Raw genomic sequence first — 26,216 nt, 5'->3', positions numbered from 1 at the left:
ACATCAAGAAAAGGGGCTAGGGAAGGGTAAGTGGAAGGAGGTGTGGGAGGAATGGGGTACGCGCCCCCGATGGGGAGGACTGGGCTGGCTCTGCAGGCTTTTGGGGTGGAACCTCTCCTGCAGCCCCCCAATTGCCCCCTCTTCCCAGATGGCAGCCTGCGGCAAGTGCAGCCGGTCTGATGGCCGAGTGCTGTGATGTGCCCAGTGTGGGTAGTCCGGGCAATCCAAGCCAGGACTGCTTTGCAAGCGGGGCACCCCTGAGAACTGTCTGTCCGGGGTGGGGGTCGGGACCCTTTAAACACAGCCCTCGGCTAGCCTGAGACAGCATCTCCACGCTCTAAGTCCTCCTCTGATGCCCTGCCGGCACTGCTTCCGGCCATCCTTAAGCCTGGTTCAGGGTCCACTTAATGTGGACGCGCTAGTTCGAATTAGCAAAACGCCAATTCGAACTAGTTTTTAGTTCTAGATGCGTTAGTTTGAATTAGCTTAAGTTAGTTCGAATTAACATTGTAGTGTAGACGTACCCTATGTTTATATCTGCATCACATTCCCCTATGCAGCTATTTAGCGGAGGCCCCGCAGAAAAATGTGTTAAGGAACACTGAGATTTCATGGGAATTTGCTAGAGAAATCTCTAGGAATCTTTCCTAGAGGTATTTGCCAATACTTGGTCAAAGGTTCCTTGGCAGAGATGTTTTGTTCCTTCCTCTGTTGTAGGAAACTTTCCCACACCAATTGGCAATCATTTGTGCAGGGACCAAAGCAGCACACAAGCTAGCAGAGCTGCGTGCATATAGAAGATGTGCCCTTGCATCCTTGTTTACCTCCAAGAGTGAGAGATCAGCCTCAGTTACCTCCATCTCTGGAAAATAACGGCAGAATTTTACAATATTGTTCTTAGTTGCTTCTAGTGATCCCTTTAAAAAACAACTCTGTGCTGTATCTTGAGAAACGTCTCCTCCTGGGGCAAACTGCTCATCTTTAGGGTGCTCACCAAGCTATGTGCATGCCAAGGGATACGGAGAAAGAGCTGTATTTATTATGATTCAATGCTTTGAGTGCACTATTATTCTATTCTATTCTGTTCTATTCTATTCTATTCTATTTATTAATTTCCTTGGCTCAGAGGGGAACCCCCTGCGCTGTGGTGGAGCACCTCTGCCAGATAAGGGAGTGTCACTAGGAGGAGTAAGGAAGGCTTGTTTAAAGAGGTCCTCCTATTCTTTGATGACACAGATCAAGATCATAGAGTGTGGACAAAGACAATTAATGAAAACTTAAGAATAGTTAGCCAGGAGAGGAAACAGGGCCAGGAGCAAATGATAAAAGTTATGGAGGACCAAACAGAGTTGCTGAAGTCAAGCAGAAACTATGCTACAGGCAGAACACTTGTGTGCTCGCTTCTATAGCCCATACAGAACTGCTTACCTTGCTCTCCCCAAACGCCACCCATACATTCCTTGCATTTTCCTAGCCCATCTCAGTATCCCCTTCACTCCATTCACTTCAGACGGGTTCCCCAATTATAGCTGAACTTACACCCAGCCATGAGAGCCTCCATCAAGAGAATCCTCTTCACTATGTTATGACCCTATCAAGAAAGCATTTGCTGTGTATTGGGTATTGCTGTTAATACAAATGTGTTCTCTGAGAAATAATCAGCTGCCCTTTGGAGGAATTAAATATATGGGCTCAGGAAGGTCTTCTGCCATAGAGTCAGTAGGGAGGAGTCGATCCAGGCCACAATTCATAGAATCTCTGTAATGGCATTCTTAGGAGTCTGTTGGACACAGTAACCCAGGAGCATGTTGAGATGTTGGTACACTTGCCCATCCTCAAGGAAGATCTTGGGTCCATCCTGGATCTGAAATGTTGGCATATGGATTGAGCCACTTCTACTGCCATCGATATGCAGGGACGCGCACTTCTTAGCACTGAAGGGCTATCCCATCCAGCTGGCAGTCTGTGTGGTGACATCGAGTATTTCTTAAATGATTCCCAATCAATCAGGAGATTGATTATATTCTTCCTCCCAGTGGGTTTTGCTCGTAATTGTTTTCAGCTTTGTGCAGATGGCCCTATTAAAGCACCATGTTTACGTCTGGGTGTCTCACTGGTCTGGATTTTATTCTGCTTGCACTTCATAAATGTGAGCAAGTTATGATCACTTGTCCCTAACTACTGTTAATTTTAGGTCTGCGATCTCTTAAGAAAGCAGAACAACTTGAACAGGGAAGTTTGAGAGCTCTTCCCACCTCCCCAGTCTGGGGCACTTTACAGCCGGGTGCTTAGGGTACTCACTTAGGAAGCAGGAGAGTTGACTTCAAGTCCTTACTGCCCATTAGATAAAGTAGGAATTGGAACCCAGGTCTCCCACATCCTGTGTGAGTGCTCTAACCACTGGGACATTGGCTAGAAGAGGTGCCCTGCTACCATTAGAGGCTAAAGAGCTGACCTGGCTTAGAGTTTATCAGCTATGAAACCTGAACGGAGGGAGGTATCTGCCCTTGACTGAGACCTGGGCACCTTTTCAGCAGAGAGAAGGGATTACGCCACTCCCATCTCCTGCTCATAGAGAGTCTATCTCTCCCCAGCATGCTAGGGGGTGTCTACCCCAGGAGCTGGGCATTCCTGGAGGCAGCAGAGTGCCTGAACATTTGGCAGTGCAACACTGCGTCTAAGTTTTCTATGTGAATTGAGCATAAGTGTCCAGGTCACATCTGACAGCAGGACTTTCGCTTCTAAGCCTGTTCTATTTCAGCTCCACAAATTGCCAAAAAATAAAGCAAAAGGTGAAACAGTGTTTGCCATGTGTTGAAATTAAACTCTCCATCACTTCCCCTCCCCCACCACACACACTTTCCCCCAAGCACAGGAAATCCTTTGGAAAACATTTTCACTCTTACATTTCCCAGGGTTTCCTCCCTTTCTCCTAGCCAAATGCTAGGTTTGCGTTTCAGACCAGCAGCCACAGTAGAAGGCAACACACCTCTGCTCTGCACACCATGAGAACAGAGATGCTGGGGAAAACCGGCCCTGCCCATATGGCAAGGAGCCATTCAGCCCCTGTGGAATTTACTAGAGTTCCACCCTGAAATGTGAATGATGGGATTTCTCATTGGTCACAGGAAGAGGAGGTTGGGATCTTTATTGGATGTTAGGTTAGTTTGTACACTTAAATCCAAAGTCTCTTCCTCACCGTGTGTGTCTCTCTGAGAATTGCTCTCCAGCTGTTCTGTTTTTCCCGAATGGTAAAAAACAGGTGTGCCTTCCTGGTATAACTGAGCTACCCAGGAATCTGTGGGAAAACAAAGGACAGTGGTTGAGACTCAGGCTCTCACTTGGACAGGAGTCTCATTGCAGGAGAGAGACTGCTCAGAGGAGCCTGGCATTTGCTTTCCCTCAGGTAAGGACAACAGCCATTCCCCTTATATTGGGAACTCATTTGGTCAGGAAAGTGTTCAGGACCAAACTCTCACCTTCTGGTGCCAATCTAGAATAACTCAGCCATAGTCCAGGGACCCTGTGCAGATTCATATGGCATAGGCAATTGCCATATGAAACGTTTCATTTTCAGGTGATCAGAGGACCACTTCTAGTGTGGTATTTTTAGCTTGTGAAAGTGGGGGCTAAACTGTGCAGCCTGCTGCTACGCCATTTGTGGAGGTTTTCTTTGAGACAATGACTTTGCTAGATGAAATTTAGTGCTTCAGAGATGGAGGTGATAGGAGGTGCTGCTTTTATGTAGAAAACCAAATTAAACATGTGGCCTACAATTAATTATCAATCTCTGCATCTGCAAAAATGAGAAAAAGAGCTTGATTGTTTGTCTCGGTGATGACAAAATAATGTATCCTGGCTCAATATCTCTGCTGGCTGGGATTTGCAGTGCAGATAAACATACATATTCCATTCAGATTACGCTATAATTATTTATTTTAAACATGTTCTCTTGCAGTCTTGCTTTGTCACACTTACATTGGATCAAGCAGGGTTTTAAAGGTGAGGGACCTGGAATACTAAGTGCAACACAGGAGACCTTAGCATGGGACTACCTTTGGGTTTCATGGTTATCTTTATTTTCAATCACTTTTTCTACCCTTCCTTGCTTTCTAGCAACTCTCATTTGTCTGGTGTTAATTTGTATCCTGGCAAAGCAGCCATCATCTCTGTGTTGGCTTGAAATCAGTGTCAAGCTGTGAGTCGGTGTGAAAGCACGGATGCTTTCAGGGTTAATCGCTTTTTTTTTTACATGTACTATGTGGGAGGTTCTGATGATATTGACTCCAGCACTATAGTCTCTTGTAAGCATTGATTCAGCAACGCAGAAACTAACCAAGCACTGTTGCATTTATGAGGCAGCACTATTGGTTAACTCAGAGGGCAGGGAGTGAGAAGATATAAATTTTATTCCTTGCTCTGCTATTGGGTTGCTGTGTGACCCTGGGCACATCACATTCACTTCTGTGCTTCAGTTTCCTCATAATGAGACAGTAATGTTCGGATGTCTTTGTAAAGGACATATGGAGTTTGGGATGAAAGATGATCTATAAATGCAAAATATTATTATGAGGTCTGGCTTTATCATCATGGGGTATGTCTAGACTACATGGCTCTGTCGATGTAGTCTAGATGCACCCATATGGAAGAGCAGTGGGTAGGAACTGAAATGAAAATGTAATTTGTAGAAGGCCACAGTTTCTTTTACGCTCTAGTTATTTGTTGCTATTTTACCACGGAAAGTGCACTTTTCAATCCTGCTTATAAAAAAAAACGTTTCAGCCTTTTTTTTACTTCCATTGTCATGCAACATTTTTTTCCGAGCCCCTGAATGCAAAGTGAAATGAAGTGATTAGGGTCAGATCATCCGTTGGTGCAAATTAATCAAGCTGATGGAACAAAGCTGATTTAGCAGAGACCTGGTCCTAGGAGTACAGGTTACCGTGAATCTGGCAGATCATTTAGTTAGATGTCTACCAGTCACCAGGGCCTGATGAAATGCATCCTAGAATACTTAAGGAGCTGATAGAGGAGGTATCTGAGTCTTTAGCTATCATCTTTGGAAAATCATGGAAGACAGGAGAGAGTCCAGAATTTTGAAAAGGGGAAATATAGTGCCCATCTATAAAAAGGGAAATAAAAACAACCCAGGAAACTACAGACCAGTCAGTTTAACTTCTGTGCCAGGAAAGATAATGGAGCAAGTAATTAAGGAAATCATCTGCAAACACTTGGAAGATAATAAGGTGATAGGGAACACCCAGCATGGATTTGTAAAGAATAAATCATGTCAAACCAATCTGATAGCTTTCTTTGATAGGATAACAAGTCTTGTGGATAAGGGAGAAGCGGTAGACGTGGTATACCTAGACTTTAGTAAGGCATTTGATATGGTCTTGCATGATATTCTTACCAATAAACTGGGCAAATACAATTTAGATGGGGCTACTATAAGGTAGGTGCATAACTGGCTGGATAACCGTTCCCAGAGAGTAGTTATTAACAGTTCACAATCCTGCTGGAAAGGAGTAACAAGTGGGGTTCCACAGGGGTCTGTTTTGGGACTGGTTCTGTTCAATATCTTCATCAACGATTTAGATATCAGCATAGAGAGTACGCTTATTAAGTTTGCAGATGATACCAACCTGGGAGGGGTTGCAACTGCTTTGGAGGATAGGGTCATAATTCAAAATGATCTGGACAAATTGGAGAAATGGTCTGAGGTAAACAGGATGAAGTTTAATAAGGACAAATGCAAAGTGCTCCACTTAGGAAGGAACCATCAGTTTCACACATACAGAATGGGAAGCTACTGTCTAGGAAGGAGTATGTCAGAAAGGGATCTAGGAGTTATAATAGCCCACAAGCTAAATATGAGTCAACAGTGTGACGCTGTTGAAAAAAAGCAAACATGATTCTAGGATGCATTAACAGGTGTTTTGTGAGCAAGACACAAGAAATCATTTTTCCGCTCTACTCTGCGCTGATTAGGCCTCATTTGGAGTATTGTGTCCAGTTCTGGGCGCCACATTTTAAGAAAGATGTGGAGAAATTGGAGAAGATTCAGAGAAGAGCAACAAGAATGATTAAAGGTCTAGAGAACATGACCTATGAAGGAAGACTGAAAGAATTGAGCTTGTTTAGTTTGGAAAAGAGAAGATTGAGTGGGGACATGATAGCAGTTTTCAGGTGTCTAAAAGGGTGTCAAAAGGAGGAGGGAGAAAACTTGTTCTTCCAGGCCTCTGAGGATAGAACAAGAAACAATGAGCTTAAACTGCAGCAAGGGAGGTTTAGGTTGGGCATTAGGAAAAAGTTCCTAACTGTCAGGGTTGTTAAACACTGAAATAAATTGCCCAGGGGGGTTGTGGAATCCCCATCTCTGGAGATATTTAAGAGTAGGTTAGATAAATGTCTATCAGGGATGGTCTAGACAGTATTTGGTCCTGCCATGAGGGCAGGGGACTGGACTTGATGACCTCTCGAGGTCCCTTCCAGTCCTAGTATTCTATGATTTCCCCTGCTCTCGGCTTCTGTTTTAATGAAAAATAAAAAAGCCTCTTCTTGAAGTGATGGTGCTGTAGTGAAGTATGTTTCTCTGGCCCCCTTACCTTTGTGTGTTGTTTTATCTAGCTATTTAATCACCCCTGCTTCTACCTTAAAAATAGACATTTTCTAATGTCTGAATTAGAGACGTGGGAAATTCCTGAAACCAGGCAGAGCTTCCTCTTATTGTTAAAATACAAAGGGAAGTCAGACGCTTTACTAGAGCCTCTGCACTCTTTAACCCGTTCACCTAGAGCAAGAAAAGCTGCCTCAGCATCGCTGCCGACGGCTGACATCTCTGAGATGCTGTGAGTAAGGAGGGCTTGTGAATCATTGCAGCCATACCGAGACTCTGGGGCTGTGTGTCTCCTTGCAGTGCAAAGATTAAAATGATCTAAGAAGTTCCTTGGAGACTTCCACACATAGATCTCAGACCTCAAGTGCCCATTCTGATCATCTAGACTGACCTGCTGTGCGGCACAGGTGATACAACCTCACCCGGTTATCTTTGCATAAAGCCCACAGGGGAAAGTAAGACAGTGTGCACTGCTGCGGCAAGGAGCTGTCTGGCTGGGGTGCTCAGTGGCAGAAGGAGGTGGGGCGCTCTGAGCCTGGCTCCCAGGTCTCTCTTGCAAGCTTCCAAGCTAAGCAGCAGGCAGCCAGAGAGGTTAAAGGGGCCGGCTAGGGGTGCATCCTCCTCCACCCATCCTGGACTGTCCCAGGCCTGAGCCCCCCACCAAGGCACCATTTAGGGAGGAGGGAAACTTCCCCTCCCTCCCCCAGACCATTGGATTTGTACCCGGACGCTTCTTGTGGGTGTTCCCCTTCTGTCACTGTCAGGGAGCGAGGGGAAAGTGCACAGTTTGCTGCATTCCTCGCCCCCTGGCTGGAGAGAGCAGGGGGCAGATGAGCTGGGTGCTTTCCTCTCGCTCCCTGACAGTGACAGGAAAGGGGAAGGGCAAGTTGCATCTTGGTATGAATATCAGGGAGTGCTTCAGCCGCAACCCTGCCCTCCCTGCACACCCACCTACACACACACACACACACACACACCACAGCCCCCTGTCCAGAGCTCCCCACATCCCAGCCCCCTGCCCTGACTCCTGCACACCTCCACACCCCCACACCCTACCCTGAGCCCACCCATGCCCCAACACTCCCCAACCTCCTGCCTTGAGCCCACCCTTACATTTCTTACAGGTATTGTCTATCACACCCCCTCCAGCCTCCTGCCCTGAGGGCTCTCCCAGAGGAGTTGCAATATGACACTACCTGTAAATATTATTCTCACCTCTGATCAAGTCCCTCACCTCTGTTTGCGCTATAGCTGTGACTGAGGTCCCAGGGATCCAGTAGAGGACACTCAGTTAGGGTGAACTGCAAGAAGAATGGGGCATCCACTCCCCAAAACTGGTGGATATTTCAATACTCAGCACAAAACAGCCTCAGTGACAGGGGTCTCAAACTCCCGACCGGTGGGCGCTCTCTGGCAGGAGTGATTGTGCAATCCAGCCTGACACTTCCAGTGAACTGGGGGAAGAGGGGCTGTCTATTATTGGGCCCCAAACCCCACCTCTTCCTGTCACTGACCTGCCTTCTCCCCCCAAGGCACCCCATCCGCAAGGATGCGGCTTTGGGGATTCCCGGGGGAGGGGGACTTGGTGTGGCAGCAGCAGTTGTACCTCCCCATACTGGTAGGAGCTTTGGGGAAGTGGAGCGCAGTGGAGAGTGTTCTTACTCAGTGCACGCTGCTTCCCCATGGCTCCTGCTGTTGTGGGAGATGTGGGGTGGGGTGGGATGACTGCTGCCGCCGCACCACACCAAACTCCTGGTGATCCCCAAAGACACATCCTTGGGGCAAGGGTGCCAAAGGGGGGGAGAAGGCATGGTGGTGGCAGGAAGGGGCAAGGCATGGGGGCCAGCAATGGGCAGAGCTCCTCCTGCCCACCAGCAGTCCTGTGCCAGATGGCACAATTGCTCCAGCCAGGAATGGCCCGTGGACCAAAACGAGTTTGAGATCCCTTCTCTATGATCCCTTACTCATTACCCGAAGCCAACCACACAGTTACCTTAAAGCAACCCAGCCTTAGGCCTCCACCCAGTCAAAAAAAGTTTTACCCATCCCAAAGAATCGGGCACATTACTTCCCAGGGCCATGAACTTTTCAGATCTTGCCCCAAACACACATTTACAGCCAATTCTTATTAACTGCACTACAATTTATTAAGCATAAAAGAGTGAGAGCGTATGAGCTGAAAGATCACCATAGAGACAGACATGAGTTCAGTTCTAAGATCAGGTTCACCTTGGAGATGGCGAGCTTTGCAGTTACAAAGAGTTCTTTCAGAATTTAGTTAATAGGTTATAGCCCAACATCAGGGAGTGTCAGCTTAGGACTAGGATCTCAATCCTTACGGTTTAAGTTTCCCCTGCATGAAACCCTAAGCAGACCCAAGATGACAGAATTAGACCCAATAGTCTTCTTATACCATTTCCTGGCAGCCTTTTGACCACACCATCCTGGGTGAACAATAGGCTTTTGCTATAACCGCCTGTTTTCCAAACACAGCATCACATTAACATAAGGTAATTTATCCATTAGACAATTTATCTCAAACTTTGACAAAACATACAGACAATGAAATTATTTCACCCACGATTAGTTTCAACGTCTCTTTGATCTTCAAATCCACAGCTACAGGAACTGTCTGTTTACATGGCTAACATCTAACAAGATAGATAAGTAAACACACACAATTAAGTTTTCATTTTAACGTTCTAGCCTAGCTAGCATTTACTGACCCTGCGGCAGTTAGCCTGCAGATGTTGAACCCTTTCTGGCCACTCCTCATGCTTGGCATAAGATTTGTTGCAATTCTATAACAGTGGTAGGAAAAATGTTTTTTTATGGTTGCATTATAGCCAGTTAACAAATTCCTCCTTCCCTGGCACATCACAGCCACAAACCTACCAGCCAGAGGGATGGATGCCAGAGTTGTGCTGGACCACAGCTGAATAAGAAATAGGTTCTTCCTCTTCCCGGCACAGCTTGTTATTCCCCTATTTCACTCCAGGATATTAATTACATATTCCTGTTAAGGGGAGCTCAAAGGTCACCTGAAACAGGCAGTTTACTGCAGTCTCCCACTGGGCTCTGTGTGGCAGGGAAGCTGCAGTGCATTGAGTGCCTGTCATACTTATATGGTCCCTACAGCATCACAATATGCAGGTAGCTAAATATTGAGGATTATTCTCCCTGTTATTCCCCTGTGAGGTGGGGATGTACTATTACCCCATTAGGGAGGGGGACCTGAGGGAGTGGGAGAAAGTCGGTCGCCTGCCCATGGCCCCACAGGAAGGCTTTGAAAGAGCAGAGAATTGCAGATAGATGCTCTGAGCCCCCAGCAGCACCAGACCAGTCAGTGGATGGGCTTGGGATGAAAGCCCTGAGCTGTGATTCTGGTGAGACAGCTTCCAGTTTTGTCCTGTGGCCATTTCACTTTCTCCTTTCTTTGTCTCGGTCTGTGAAATTTCAATAATGTTTCCTCCCCACCACACAGAACTGGTGGAGGGAAGATGAATGGATTCTGGTCTGAGATGTGCACAATTCCTTTTCTGGGGAGGGCGGCGGTATAAATGCCGTCTCCATTGAATCTCCACGTTGCTGGCTGGTTTTGCTTCTTTTTTCTAGTTGCACCTGTCAGACAGCCTGGAAGAGAGATTTGGGAAGGCAGGAAGAATGCAAAGCAGGTACCAGGAATAGGTCTGACTTCTCACTCTGCCCCTGCTGCTAAAACTTTCCTTCTCAGGGAGGGGCAATTCTCCACCTCAACCACTTGAAAATACCCAGAGCTTCCAGACCAGAGAAGAGCTTGTGGTATGTTGTGTTTGCTGAAGCCCAGCAATGTCTAAGCTGCATTGAGCCCCAATTAAAACTTACTGCAATGAAAAGCACTTATCTTAAATATGCCCCAGAGAAATTTAATAGAACGGAGTTCTAGTATCCGATTTAGTGCCCTAGGAAATTCCTCAAACAAAGCAGAGCTTCCGCTCATTGTTAAAATACCAAGGAAAGGGCTCACGAGAGTTCCTGCTTTAAATCATTCCTATGGCAATAAATATTATACTCACACAAAGCTTCCCTACATGCTTTAGTACAGACTTTTCATACAGCTCTCCCTGGGACAAATCACAGTGCACCTCAGTTCTCCATCTGTGAAATGGGGTCAACAGTGCTTTCTTTCCCATCCATCTTGTCTTAGCTCTTTGGGGCTGGGACTGTTTCTTATTACAGTGCCTTGCACACTGGGGGGAGGCGGGGAGGGGAAGTCTTGGTCTCAGGCTGGAGCTTTTACATGCAGAAAAGAGTCATCAAAGATGTCCCGCTCATGGTAATGATGACTGAATTCCAGCTGCATTAACTGTTATTAATTATCATGATTATTATGACGACACTTCAGAGCCTCTCTCCTGGACCAGGAGCCCCTTGTGCTGGGTGCTATGCTAACAGAGCAAGATGGTCCCTGTCCTGAGGAGATTACATTCTAAGTGTAAGACAAGAAACAACAGATGGCGACCAAAGGGGTACAAAGGAAACCACTGAATACTACGGGTCAGTGTGACAGGCTGTGTCTCAGCACATCAGCAGCCCAGCTGGTCTCAAGGTTTTAGAGGAATCCCAGCAAAGGAGAGATTCCAGCAGGGCTTCGGAGGAGGATAATGCGCTAGTTTTGCAGATGTGTATGCAGAGCTCCTCCCAAGCATGAGGGGCAGCATGGGAGAAAGCACAAAGGTGGTTTCAAGTGGATAGTGAAGGTTGGCCTCGTGGTCCGATCGGCGGCTGGAACTGGCAGCTTAATAAGAGATAACTGGAGTGTGGGCAATTAGGGTCATGAGTAGGGATCTACTTAAATCACACGCTAGTGGTGACATCAATAGCAAATTTCGCAGATGTGTTCCTTCAGTATATTTATAGGGCTTATTACTACTACAGTTACCTTTGTAAACTGCCCTGTATACAGGAGTCTGGTAAATATTAGTACTCAAACTTCTTTTGCTCAGACCCCCTTTGAATATATTTTAGGCCATGACAACCCCCTCTTCCCAAAAAGTGACCCTTCCCCATACTAGAGCTGGGCACCCAGCAAACAGCCGCTGCTGTCTGGCTACAGAGCCCTGAAGGCAGCACAGAAGTGAGGGTGGTAATACTATGCCCACCCTACAACAGGCTTGCCACCTACTTTTGGGTTGGGCCCCCCCATTTAAGAAATACAGTGTGCTTTTGTATGCTTTTACCCCGTTGTATGTACAATGTAGGGGAAAGAACACAGAAGACCCAATTTCACGGAGGAGATCAGGTTTCACAGTCTCCAGTGTGTTTTTTCTATCTGTGAATTTGGTAGGGACCTAGTCACAAGGGGCCTTAAAACAAAGACAAGCAATTCATGATTGATGTGCCGGGGGGGGGGGGGGAGAAGAGTCAGCGAAGGAATGAAAAGAGAGGGCTGAGAAGTCAAAGTCACAGGTTGTCCTAGGAGCCCTTGTGTTGTTGGGCTACTGGCTCCCAGACCTGTTTTTAGCACCTCGTGCTCTAACCTTGCTCAGAGCCAGTCTGCTTTCCGCCAGGATTAAAGTACAGGTTCATCCTTTGTAGTCCAGCACCCTCTGGACCTGATCGGTGCTGAAGTAGAGAATTTGCCAGACCAAGGGAAGTCAATATTGTCTAACAGCATAACCAACACTTCCACTGCTTACTGGGCTCTTAGAAGACATTTAGGGGTAAATTAGAGCTAAATAACAGCACAGAATCCTGGGAGCCAGGGCTGGTGGCTATAAGCAAACTCCATGGAACTGCAGAAAATGTAGCCACACCCATAAGCGGACATCCAGCCAACTAAAATCATGCCAGACCACAGAAGTTGCCAGACCAGAGAGTGCTGGACTAGAGAGGTTCCACGTGTAGAGCCTACAGCCAGATGTCTGCACAAGGGCTCCTAATATCACTGACACTGGTGGAGTTGTACACGTCTTTGCCGCAGTCAGCCTGAGTGGAGTGACACCCCTTTACACCAGTGGAAGATTTAACCCCACATAACTGAAGTGAATGGTTGGGAGTAACTGCTACGTTACTCCAGTTTGACAACAGAGTAGTGTCATTAGCTTGCTCTGTTCAGAGCCCAAAGACCCTGTGGAGTCAAACTCTTTACAAAGAGCAAATGTAACACACTGGTGAGTGTCTGTTAGAGGCTCCCATCTGTGCTCAGAGGTCATGAATTGCTATAGCCTCAGATACAGCTGAAGCAAGTCATGCTTTTAGCTCTGGAGGTGCCTGGGTCAATCAGCGGTGTGCTGGCCAAGATGCGGCCTTCACACAACAATGTTGCCGTTTTGAATTCCTGCACTTTTAATCCATGGGAGCCTGGTGGCTCATCTACACGATCCAGTAAGTGAGCTATGGGGGTATGATTTTTAACACACTAACATAATGGGCACTAGTTGATCCACCGAGAACCTGCTGGTGTGCATTAAAGTTCCCTAGTGCTCTTCAGCATTGTTTCTTCTGGAGCTCCTCCAGTAGCACAGCAGCTAAAGTACCTGCCTTTAAATCCAGAAATCAAGGGTTCAAGACACACACTGTCATTCCTGGGACACACAAGCTCTCCCCCAGCATCCCTGGGACACTGGACAGACAAGAGGGGCCCCAAAGGTTGGGGGCTCCTCTAGTAGCACAGCAGATAAGATCCCTGCCTCCAGAGGTAAAGGGGGTCAAGCCCTGCCCTCAACCAAAATGGACTTGGAACTAAGGAAGGAAAAGGGGGCCCAGATTGTGGAGGTCCTTGGGGGGCAAGGATAGTTCATTGTTCTGCTAAACCCCAGGTTGTGAGCTCAGTCCTTGAGGGGCCCATTTAGGGATCTGGGGCAAATATGTAAGGGATGGTACTTGGTCCTGCCAGGGGGCAGAGGAAACTACAGACCAGTTAGTTTAACTTCTGTACCAGCAAAGATAATGGAGCAAATAATTAAGGAAATCATCTGTAAACACTTGGAAGATGGCAAGGTGATAGGGAACAGCCAGCATGGATTTGTAAAGAACAAATCATGTCAAACCAATTTGATAGCTTTCTTTAATAGGATAACAAGTCTTGTGGATAAGGGAGAAGTGGTGGATGTGGTATACCTAGACTTTAGTAAGGCATTTGATACGGTCTTTATTGCATGATATTCTTACCCATAAACTGGGCAAATACAACTTAGATGGGGCTACTATAAGGTGGATGCATAACTGGCTGAATAACCATACTCAGAGAGTAGTTATTAATGGTTCACAATCCTGCTGGAAAGGTATAACAAGTGGGGTTCTACAGGGGTCTGTTTTGGGACCAGTTCTGTTCAATATCTTCATCAACAATTTAGATATCGGCATAGAGAGTACACTTATTAAGTTTGCAGATGATACCAAGCTGGAAGGGGTTGTGACTGCTCTGGCGGATAGGGTCATAATTCAAAATGATCTGGACAAATTGGAGACATGGTCTGAGGTAAACAGAATGAAGTTTAATAAGGACAAATGCAAAGTGCTCCACTTAGGAAGGAACAATCAGTTTCACACATGCAGAATGGGAAGTGACTGTCTAGGAAGGAGTACGGCAGAAAGGGATCCAGGTGTTACAGTGGACCACAAGCTAAATATGAGTCAGCAGTGTGATACTGTTGCAAAAAAAGCAAACATGATTCTGGGATGCATTAACAGGTGTGTTGTGAGCAAGACACGAGAAGTCATTCTTACGCTCTACTCTGCGCTGATTAGGCCTCAATTGGAGTATTGTGTCCAGTTGTGGGCACCACATTTCAAGAAAGATGTGGAGTAATTGGAGAGGGTTCAGAAAAGACCAACAAGAATGATTAAAGGTCTAGAGAACGTGACCTGTGAAGGAAGGCTGAAAGAATTGGGTTTGTTTAGTTTAGAAAAGAGAAGATTGCGTGGGGACATGATAGCAGTTTTCAGGTATCTAAAATGGTGTCATATGTTCATCTTGGCCCCTGAGGATAGAACAAGAAGCAATGGGCTTAAACTGCAGCAAGGGAGGTTTAGATTGGACATTAGGAAAAAGTTCTTAACTATCAGGGTGGTCAAACACTGGAATAAATTGCCCAGGGAGGTTGTGGAATCCCCATCTCTGGAGACATTTATCTAACCTACTCTTAAATATCTATCAGGGATGGTCTAGACAGTATTTGGTCCTGCCATGGGGGCAGGGGACTGGACTCAATGACCTCTTGAGGACCCTTCCAGCAGGGTCTGCTTGGTGCAGCTAGTGCCCAGTGGGTTAGTGCACTTTAGGAATCTCACCTTTGCCATACCTTGTAGACAAGCCCTTTGTTCCAGAACCAGGGTTATTCTCAGTGGTGTTCCCCAGCCATAAAATTAAAGTAACACAGTGGTGAGTCACTAACTGACCACGTGCCAAATGCCAATGATTCAGATGGAGCCAACAGCTTTGATACCATAAAAAGATCCTGAGAATACAATAGCCTGAACCTTTTAACACCTTATGCTCTAATCCTGCTCAGAGCCAGTCTAATTGCCAATGGATCTGCTATGACTGTATTTACCATGTCCAAGCAACTCTGTACTATTTCAGGCAGAAAAAGCCTGCCGACAGGCGGAAGGTGGAGAAAATGGGGAAATTGCCCCAAGGCCCAGCAATTCAAAGGAGCATGGAGCTCCCAGCTGCTGACGCTGCTACTGTAGCCCCAGACTCCTTTGAACTGCCAGGAGATTGCCAGAGAGGTGTTCCACATGGCTTTGAGGACTGGGGTGTGTGTATCATGTGCAACGGTCCAGGTGGTGCAAAGGGGTGACTGCCCTCAGCCTCACCCTTTCCAACAGTGAGGAACTGCCCTTCCGAATGTTGCCCTGGGGCCCATAGTGGCTGTTGGTCCTGCTGTGTACATGAAATGCACAGGATGCTGGTTTGGATTTTAATTCTGGTTGCTGGGTGTAACAGCCTATTCCTTTGTGTAGGAAACTCCTTCACCGTCTAGAGTGGGTTATGTAAACATCAAGCCACGTTAGCCGGATGCATTCATATTATTTCAGCAGCTCCCATGGCAATAACAGGAAAATAAGCAGGAGGTTAAAAAGGCTCAACAAGTTGGAAGCATCCAGGCATTGGGCTTTCTAGGACTTTAGCATGTGGGAATAGCTTGTGCCTGGCCCAGTCTAGGGATATGAGACAACAGCTATTGAAGTCAATGCAAGTTTGACTTCAATGGATATTTTTAGGGCCCTTGGTGTACACATGAGAGGAGAGAGTACAAGAGGTTTTCAATCTTCTTTGTGCCCATGCACTAGGGCCATGATGCAGATGACTGACAATGGACCTGGATTGGTGCCAATCCACATCTAAAGAAACTTTCATATAAGCGATGTCTGCTAAGGGCTGAATCATGCACGGACAGGTGACTTGCACGTGTGACAAACTCTATTTTGGGGAGGTCCCTTCACACAGTGCAAACAATGGAATTCCCTCCACATGAGCAAGGTCATAAAAGGGCCATAGGGGTTCCTCCATTGTCTTCACTCCAGCTCATCACTTCAGGAGCATCTTTGCTATGAATTGAGCTTGGAAGGACTGATGATACATCCTAACAGAGGATGTATTCCACAGACTTTTCAGATAGCAGTTTATTCCATCTCTGTTCAAGCCTGCACCAGGAGCTTTGTAATTTGATGCATATAATTTTGTTTCCTTTAACAATATTACTCTCAACCTTTTCTTTCTTTCTTTCTTTCTTTCTTTCTTTTATTAATAAACCCTTTAGATTTTCAATTATAAAGGACTGGTACAATGTGCTCTTTTAGGTAAGATCTAAAACATAAATTGACCTGGGAATGTGGCTGGTCCCTTGGGATCAGAAGAAGCAGTTTGGATTTGGTGAGATTGGTTTTCATAATCTCTCAGGCTATGGCTGCACAGCCTTTTGTTTTTTGCGGAAGTGGATATGCAAATCACGCTCGCATTTGCATATCTTCTTCCGATTCTTTTTTGCTGAAGAGGTTTTGCCAGTAAAAAGCCCCATGTAGATCAGGCCATTTGTCATAAAAAAACTCCTCTTTCACAAGAGCCCATTTTCCTCAAAAATCGAGGTTTACAGGATCTTGTGAAAGAGGGTTTTATTCCGACAAATGGCCTGGTCTATCTGGGGCTTTTCATTGGCAAAACCTCTTCCGCAAAAAGAATCAGAAGATAAGCAAATGCATGCACGATTTGCATAATCTCTTCTGCAAAAAAACTGCAGTGTAGCTGTAACCTCATTTCTGTAAGGTGTGGTACTTGTTGTTCCTGGTATTCCACAGGAGAAGCTGGAGTGTCTGAGGGGTTTGTTTGTGTGACCCCTGGCTGGCAGTGTGACAAACAGAAGTGTTCTTTGTGACTGGTTTGGTGCCTTATAGTGAAGCACTACCAGTCTTGAGTGCTAAAAAGTCTTGTTTTTAAGCAATTCAACCAGATTTGACCCTCTAAACCAGTGGTTCCCAAACTTCTTCGCATCACATCCCCTTTTTGATTTTTGAGAAACTCTCACACCCCCTCCCACCCAAAAAAATAGCAGTAATACTTGGGGTGGGATTGATGGGAGGGGGGGCTAGGTAGCCTTGTGCCACCCCTGGAATTTCTTCACGCCCCCCAGTTTAGGAACCCATGTTCTAAACAGTGCCCCTAGAACTCGTTATATTTCTCCTGTACACAGTGATCAAGTCATATCTCGGCTTCTCTTTGATGAGCTGAATAACTTAAACTCCCTAAGTTTCACATCATAAGCCTTGTTTTCTGCTCCCTCCCTCTGGATCATTATCATAGCCCCTCCTTTGAATTCTTTCCTGGATTTCCACATCGTTCTTGAATTGTGGACATCAGGACTGGACACACTATTCTCTTATCATCGGTACAACCTGAGGCAAGATCCCTTCCCCACTTCTGCTTGTTATTCCCCTTTCTGTACCCTGTTAGCCATTTTGCCACAGCATTGCTCTGCTGGTCTTTGCAGGCAACTTATATTATTCTGGCACAAAACTGGAATAACAGAGATAATTAGATCCCGTGTGCTCATTTTAAAAAACTTGGAGCAGAAAAATGAATCACGGCTTGTTTTTCACCACTTGAATCCTTGTTACCACGAGATTGAATCTTAGGTCCTTGAGTAATCTTTGTTTACTTTGCGTTTTTCTCATTGAAATGTGTTATCTGAAGTGAGTGCAATTTCCCGCATTTGGCCTTATAGCAAACTCTCCCATGAATTATTGTTGGGCATGTGCGTCTATTTCTTAAGGTCGTTGTTTCTTTTCTGTCTGAAACAAACATTGTCTACTCACTAGTCATATTATGCCCCTGTCAGAGTCATGTTTTAGGAGATGAATAATAGTACCAAGGCAAAGGCAAAAATGGCAAAAAATTCCATACTGGAAGTCAGGAAAGAATTTTGGAAAACAAGAGAAAGTTAGCATTTAAATTATGGCCTTAGTGCTAGAAATCTGGTCTCTTAGAACAAATGCACAGATGATGCTTGAAGATTGAAAGATCTTATTCCAGATCCTAGTCTACCTCCATGGACACCAAGTGTTCTATGCAGAATTACACCAGCTATGAATTCAGTTCCTTGATCCAATACCATTCACAGCAAGTGCTGGGCAATGAACTGATGTTTCAGTTTGCTGGCTGATCCAAAATTAAACAAAAAAGTAAACCCCAAATTAATGCTTAAAAAAACAAGTGAATCTAAAAGTGGCAATTAAATTCATTTCAGCATAAAAATAGGGCTTCATTTGTCCCAAAGTAAAATACTTAATAGCAATTTCAGGCATTTTAAACCTAAAAAAAAAAAGGAAAGGAAAGGAAATTAAGGGAGAAGGAAGTGATGACTAAGCTCTCCTTGTGGCCAACACTCCTGTGGTTAGGGCTTTCATCTGGGACGTGGCAGACAAAAGGTTAAATCCCATTTTGAGGCACAAAGTTGAACTTGGATCTCTCACAACCCAGATGAGTGTTTAAATGCAGAAATATTGACTATCAGAGGGACATACTCTCACTTCCTCATTAGTTTTGTGAATGATGCCTACATCCCCTTATGATGCTATCCTGGAAAATCAAAATATTTCATTTTGTAAGCATCAAAGTGGTTCATTCTGATATTTTCAAAACTTTTGATTTGTTTGTTTTCAACTAAGCCAATTTGCCAAACTCAGCACACATGCATGAAATCCCCATCTCTGGAGATACTTAAGAGTAGGTTAGATAAATGTCTGTCAGGGATAGTCTAGACAGTATTTGGTCCTGCCATGGGGGCAGGGGACTGGACTCGATGACCTCTCAAGGTCCCTTCCAGTCCTAGTATTCCATGAAATGTTGCCATCAAACCTAATCTGCCCTTTTAGGTAACAAGAAAAGCTGCAGCTGAAATTTTTTGCAGCCCTCTAGTCACAATCCTTTATGCAGTATTGTACCTAAAGATTTTGCAAGGCACTGAGTGTGATTTTTTTTTCTATACTGCCTCAGTGTCTAATTCCTATTAAGTTCAATTTTTTTGAGAGTTAGGTACTGAGGCATTGTTGAAAATTCCTGTAGATGCCTATCCATATATTTAGGTACCTTAGAACCTTTACAAATGTGGTTTTAGGTCTCTGGCTCAGGGGCAGGCAATAATTTTGATGGATGGGGCCACTCCAAGATTTTGGTAAGCGGTCACAGGCTGCACTTTCCTGTGGAGGGGGTGTGGGTTCTGGGACAGATCTTGGGTGCAGAAGGGAGCTTGGGATAGGTGTGCAGGTTAGAGTGTGGAGTTTGAGACGGAGTTTGGGAGAAGGAGGAGGTTGTGAACTGGGGCCGAGGATTGGGGTGCAGGATCCAGGAGGGGTATGGGTGCAGGAGAGGATTCTGATAAGGAGTAGGAGTGTAGGAGGGGGTGCAGAGTTTGGGAGGAAGTTGTGACCTTGGGCAGGGAGTTGGGATGCCAGAGGCAGACTCTGGCTGGGAGGCACTTACCTAGTCTCCCCCTGCTTCTGCAAGGGGTGTGTGGTGTCTAGAGGCAAATGGCCCCAGCAGACAGCCACTTTGAGTGGCCAGGGACTGTGGCAGGCAGGGAGCCTGTCGGAGGGTCCTGGAAGGAAGTGGCCTGGCTACAATGGCTTGGTGAGCTGGATCTGGCCTGCAGGCCGGATCTTGCCCACCCCTGCTCTAGCTTCTCCTAATTCCTCTCTCCCAGCTTTTCTTTCTTCTCAGATGCTGGAAATAGATGAGGAAAATAGAATTTTCCTTATAGATGTCTGAGAGACAAAATAGCTCACTGACTGCCCGGGGCAATAAGCGTGCCAGCAAATAGGCACTTGGGTACCATGGCGATGATGGATATCTCAAAAAATAACCAGACAGCTGCATTGAAATGAGAACACTGGCCATGGTTAGCACAGCTGAGACAGGCATAGGTCCCTGGCTATCCCTGTGAGAGCCGATGAGAGGTGAGAGTGTTCAGTGCTTTTAGGAACGTGCTCATACCTTCCAGGAGCTACTCACACAACACTGAGTATTTTTTAATAGTGAGGAATAAGAGGTGGCGGGAGTCGGTGGGCTAGGCCCTCGCTTGGTCAGATCATGGTGATCGACTGTGGGGATGTGGAGTGAACGTGGAAAGGTGCATGAAACATTGGCTCACTTTACAACCTCCATGTAAGGGCTGATCATCTTGCCTTTGGTGGGTGCAAGGCCTGCATGCAATTAGTACGAACAGCACCATTAGGCACTTGAAATAAGCAATGCCCTGTCTCTCTTCCAAACTAACCAAAAGATTTGGCTTCTCATGGAGGTTCCAGGCAAGCAGCAACACTTACAAGTTGTAGCTGCAAATGCTCTTTCCTGCTTGTTGGGGTTCTCAGGAAGGACAGTACCTTCCATTAGACTGCTCCCAGCAAGTCCTAAAGGCTATTCTAGGCCAGTTACACCTATTTATGACAGGAGCTGGCTGAAAACCAGCCATCCTCTGCCCCAGGAATAGCCAACATTTTGGAATTTCTTTCATTCCAAATCAGAACAAACTTTCCATCCTGAAACAGAAGTTCTGAAATTTGACACAGGCAGAGCATTCCATCACCACTTGATTATTTTGACTTTTCCATAATATAGTAATATAATCAATCAAAACACAACATTTTGATCTTATTAAAATGTAATGTTACAATAATTTTCCAGCAAAAAGGGGGCAAGCAGTCTTTTATTGTTTATCCCCTGTGGAACAGCTTCAAGTGGAGAGATTGAGGGAGCTGCCCAATTTAATATCCCGGACTCTGGCAGAGATTGGGATATGGATCCAGTTTGGCATTTGACAGGTACCTTCCCACGAGCACAACAAATGTAACCTCCCATGGAAGGTCCATCCTCACTGTTTGGTGCCAAAGCTTGCAAAGTAAAGCCAGGCAGGGTCAGAAACAGCTGCCGGGGGCATTGCAAACCTGATCCAAAGCCCACTGGAGTCAATGTACTCATTTCACTGAGTGTTGGATCTGGCCCAGCCTGACAAAACCAGAGGATTTACGGAATTTACCTTTCCTTCCTATAAAACAACACAGTGAAATGTGTTGAATGAGATACTTTGTGCCCAGACATTTCAACAGTTTAAAAATAATAAATAAAAAAGATTTGGCAAATACTGTGCAAATTAAGACTGGCGTTGTTCCCACCCTGGACCTGCCATTTGTGTGAACTGCTTATTGAATTAGGTTTTGGAGGGCAGAGGTTTTGGGCATTCAGGATCATGTACCATGTAACTTTAATTTCTCTGTCCTGCTCGTGGTCTGCAAACCTAGATGGAGCCAGTTTCTGTTTCCTGCTGGTCACCGCTGCTTTCATCAAATCACCTTTGTAAGACTTGGTTCTACTTTTAGCTTTTAGGGGTGAGCATAAAGGCAATGGATGGTTACTTTTAACTCCCTCAGTTTATGGGTTGGAGCAGCACCAGCACTGGGGCCTTTCTCCCATGCATGGCGGTGCCCAAAGGTTCAGGGGAAAGCCATTCCCAACCTGCAGGTCTCCGGGCAACCACTTTGGCTGCCCTTTGGGACCAGTTCTATAACCTCTGTTGCCCTGGCGATGCTGCAGGCCCAGTGGCCATGCTGCAGTTCACCCACCTGCTCTGTATTCATGCTGTGACCCTTCTGATAGGACTCCCACAGACGGAGGGCAGATAACCAGTGATTCCTCTATTTTTACCCACCCCTGAGTGGAATGAATTTTCTTACGTGCACCAGTGTGGAGGTGATGTGTCACATGGACGTGATGTGTGACCCCTTACCCTCCTATGAGTGCACATAACAAAATTCATGTGGCAGAAGTAGGGCCAAGAGGTTCTGAGTATCCCCTCCGCTTCAAGGGACAAAAGGTTGAGGTGAAGCAGTTTGAGGGCTCCCGCTGGGGGTGGGGTTCTGGGGTGGGGCTGGGCATGGAAGGTGTGGGAAGGGGGTTCCAGGTTTGGGGAGGGGCTCCAGTCTGGGGAATGGTGTGCAGGAGCCCCCGAGAGCTTCAGGGCTTGAGGGAGAGAGCTCTCCCCACTGCAGCCCTGAGCCCTTGTGCAGGGTTAAGTGGGAAGTTAGCAGGTAACTATTGCTCCCGACAGTAAAACTGTCCCAATTGCACAGTGGTGAAGATGGGGCCGTCAGCAGCATTGTGTTCCCAAATGCCATGCTGAGCATTCAGTTCACTATTAATTCCCAATGCCAGCCAACTGGGGCATTAACAAAGCAGAGCTAAACCACTCCATGCTCATTTGCTGCTATGTCACAGCCTCAGCCCCAGCCCTTCATCTGTTCTTGCTCCTTTTCACATTGAAGTTCTCTGAGGCTTTGGCAGTAGCTTTGGGCAGCGCCCAGCACAGCTCATGGTAATCTTTGGCCCTGAGGCCATTACAAATCATACCAACCAACTCAGAGACCAGGTTACCACCTCCTGACTCATTAACAACCCTGTGTGGTGCATAGACTTCTGTAGGCTTGCTTCATCCAAAGAGTAACCCAGTCAGATCTCTCTGAAAAGGTAAAAATCCGGCACAATAAGACTTCCAATGACGTGACTGTAAATTATGAATGGGGCAAGGGAAAAAAAACCACTTAGGAAGCGTGACTGGCCACCAGCCCTAACATCTCCGGTTGAGTATTTACCCGATGCTTTCACACTGGATTTAATGATGTAGTTTTTTCCACAGGCTCTTATGAAATGAACTTGGAGTCCTGTTACAAAGTTGTATTTCTGTGCATATAAGGCAGAGCTTTGTAAGCAAATGGCATCCTGTTCCTTAAAAGCTTGAACCAGTGGGGCTAGGACTTTAATCAGAAAACACTTTGCCGATAGTACTGCATTGCATGCAACCTGCAATGCTGCTGTGATATATCATCTACCTATAAATATTCCTGTTACATATGGGGCTGCTCGAACTCTGGGAATCTCTGAAAAGCAGCCAGCCTGCTGGCCTATCAGAGTAACTTTCAGGTAGTTTTCCCTTGGCAATTAAATCAAAGGCAGTGAATATCATTCCGTTGCAATTACAACCCTCATTTTTATCTGGTTAGTTACCATTTTCAGGACCCTTTGTTTAATCCAAACAGAATGAATCATGCTGACAGAACAAGTTAGGCCACTTGCTGGAGTGACATGCTGAGAAATTGGATCCTGTGGAGGGGAAAAATAGAGTTACTTGATGAGAGATATCAGGAAATTACTTCTTAAAATGCCTGCTGTGTTGTGTACTGTGACGTTGCTTTGAAAGGAGTCCCAGCCACAAACCTTAGTCATTCTCCATGCAGCAATGACAACCCGACCAGTTCATCGAATGTCCTGCATTAGGAGCAGATAGACAGCTATTGGAAGGGAGAAAGACTTTAAAGAAGGCATGAGTCAAATTCAGGGAAAACTGGCCAGGTAAAGCAGATTACATGCCTGGATTTCATGTACAGCCTTTTCATCTATAAGAAATAGGCTGGGTTTGTAAGAGGTTCTTTAAAGACTCATTGAGACTTCTGACTAACTCTCAGAGATTAGGGATGAAGAAGAGCTGCTCTCGGTTCATGAAGAGTCGGACTGTCCTTCTCCTAGCACAGGTTGGTTCCCTGGTGTATGTTTTCTATGGTTGTTTTGTATCTGAAAACCAAATGTTTTCAGCAAGTGATGTGACAGCAAACCTGTGTACTTTAGTTCAGCAGACTGAGTTGGAAGTAAAGTTGTGTCTATCTTGCTTTCTGAGCTGTGGAAGCTTGGAGATGGTGAGATGACTTGTAGGGAAAAGAGTACAGACATCTTGCTAGCAAATGGATCTGCATCAGCCCTGGAGTGAGGGCTGGCTGAAGATGTCTCACCAAAGTTTTAACAATTCTAAAATTGAAGGATTGATTTTTAAGCATGGAAACTGTCTGCTTTTCTTGAAAATCTTTGATGCTTTGTTGGATTATCAATTAATTTTTTATCCAAAGTGAAAAAGGAGCAGGTGTTTCAAGTTCTGCCTGTTGGAAATCACAGCTGAAATGTTCTGCTGGAAGTTCTGACAAAAACAACTTTTTGGTTTTGCAGACATTTTTCTGTAGGAAAAAAAAATCTGCCCAATTCTGTTAGGATTTTAGTTGCCCACAGTCACAGTGCGAGAAACACAGAAAGAACATTTGTGAGAAGAGGTAGGAAGGACTAAGGAACTGCAAATTAAAGTGGTTAGAGATTGTTTAGACCTTGTTTGAATTGTCTTTGGAATAAGACTAAGCAAAACTAGAGCTAGACAACTCTGAAGCTCAGGGAATGCGGGTATGTCTACACTACAAAGTTTTTTTGGAAAAACGGCAATTTTTCTGAAAAAACTTCAATTATGTCCACTCTGCAATCACGTTCTTTTGAAAAAAAAATCAAAAGAACTGAGGGATTTTTCTGACATTGGTAAACCTCTTTCTACAAAGAAGAAGCCTTTTTCCAGAAGACGGGAAAGAGGGAGTTCTTTCGCAAGAAGAGGAAAGAGGAAAAAGCACAGGTGCCCTGGTGCCCATTCTGCCCATAGTAATTCTGTCCACAGCTTACATGCGAGATAGCGTCCGTTGAGGTGAACACTATCTGTCGAAAAAGCAGATTGCTTTTTCGATGCGCTTTCGCAGTGTGGACGCTCTATTTTGGAAGAAGTTTTTTCAGAAGCTCTCGGCCAGAAAAGCTTCTTCCGAAAGAAGCCTGCAGTCTAGACATAGCCTGTCTGAAGTAGGAGAAAGAAAGAAGAAAGAAATAACGGATGTTTATTATGTTCTCCCATTGTGCTCTCAGTACTATCTTTGTCATGCTGACACAATGTCTCAGAAAAGTTTTCTTACCTCTATCCATATTTTTGAAAATAATGTACATATGTAATACAATCGCTTCTATGGTGATCACTTAAAAGCTGTCTCAAAACATAAAGCTACGGGGGCGTTAGCATGGTTTCAACAGGCTACTTGAGAAAAAAACTTCATGATCTTCAGAAATAATGCTTTTGTGCAAAGTTTCACTTTTTGCTATCTCAACAAAAATAATATGATGTAACAGGCAACTTTTGCTGATCTTAAACAATGGTGCTGATAATTTGGTGATATACCATTGCCTTGTAGTTTAGCTTCATTTCACATTTGAAGAATATCAAAACAATGCACTTGTTCACCAGGAAGATAATCCTTCTTACTGTACTTTTCTATGCAAAGAAGAAACCATATGAAAGTTCTTTGTATCTTCCTTTACTGAAACAATTTAATTAAAAGATAAATTTTTACACCCATTTGGATACATTGTATAATTAAAATGAACACCTCAGTGTTTACCTAATCCATAAATATTTACAGTTCATAATTAGGGCATATCTGCTTTGGCAAGCTGCAGGTACCTTCTAATGATACAGATGATGGGTCATTTGCTGTTAGTTATGTGGCTTCCCTGATGACATATTTGGGGAAAGAATGTGGCCCAGAGTGTACGTGGTTGCACATATGTTTGTAAATGGCAGAATGAAAACTACACAAGGCACTGTCCTGTCTCAGAGCAATTGCTGTTTTCCATGATGATCAGCATTGGTTGATTGTTTCCTTTCATAATTTGTTTGCTTTATCCACCTGCAGTCTGTTTCAATTGTAAGCTCTTCAGGGCAGGGGATGCCTCTTTCTTATGTTTCTTTATTACATGGAGCCCTGACACCTAGGTGCTGCAACAATAAGACTAATGATGATGATGATGATTGACAGGAGCAGCCCTAGATGAGCTGCCAGCAACTGGCACCCTAGGCGAAATGCACAATCGGCGTGCAATCGGCGCCCCCGCCTCAACATCCGTTTAATTTGGTGTCTTAGGCAACCGCCTAGTTTGCGCTATGGACAGGCCGCCACTGATGATTGATAGTTGTATTAATAATAAGTATTCTTGTCTATGTTTTGAGGATTTATGCACATGCCTATATTTAACGACATATATTTTCCCTATACTGAATGGACCTTGAAGAGTTTGGAGTATGGACTCGTAGAGTTTGCATGCAGCCTATAGAGCAGGGCTACTCAACATGCGGCCCATGGGTCGTATGCAGCCCGCGGCCCATTTGCTTGCAGCTCATGGTGCAGTTTGGGTTTACGTGGGGCTCAACACATGGCC

General features: G+C 45.3%; 1 protein-coding gene across 2 annotated transcripts in view; it reads left to right on the top strand.

Moving 5' to 3' along the window:
* The first annotated feature begins 3,125 nt into the window (after positions 1-3,125).
* ADGRF5 (adhesion G protein-coupled receptor F5) overlaps positions 3,126-26,216 on the top strand; it is a 74,597-nt gene continuing 51,506 nt past the window's right edge. The window contains exon 1 of one of the 2 annotated variants that reach the window (XM_075923387.2): positions 3,126-3,406. The gene's annotated coding sequence lies outside the window, so the exon portion shown is untranslated. Of the gene's footprint in view, positions 3,407-23,033; positions 23,681-26,216 lie in introns of those variants that run through there. The other variant, XM_025183418.3, reaches the window with a different exon arrangement.

Source organism: Pelodiscus sinensis, chromosome 3 (genome assembly GCF_052426305.1).
Source record: "Pelodiscus sinensis isolate ZL-2025 chromosome 3, ASM5242630v1, whole genome shotgun sequence".
In the NCBI taxonomy this organism is placed as follows: domain Eukaryota; kingdom Metazoa; phylum Chordata; order Testudines; family Trionychidae; genus Pelodiscus; species Pelodiscus sinensis.
Note: the sequence above shows the minus strand (reverse complement) of the source record. Positions and strands in the feature narration are given on the sequence as shown.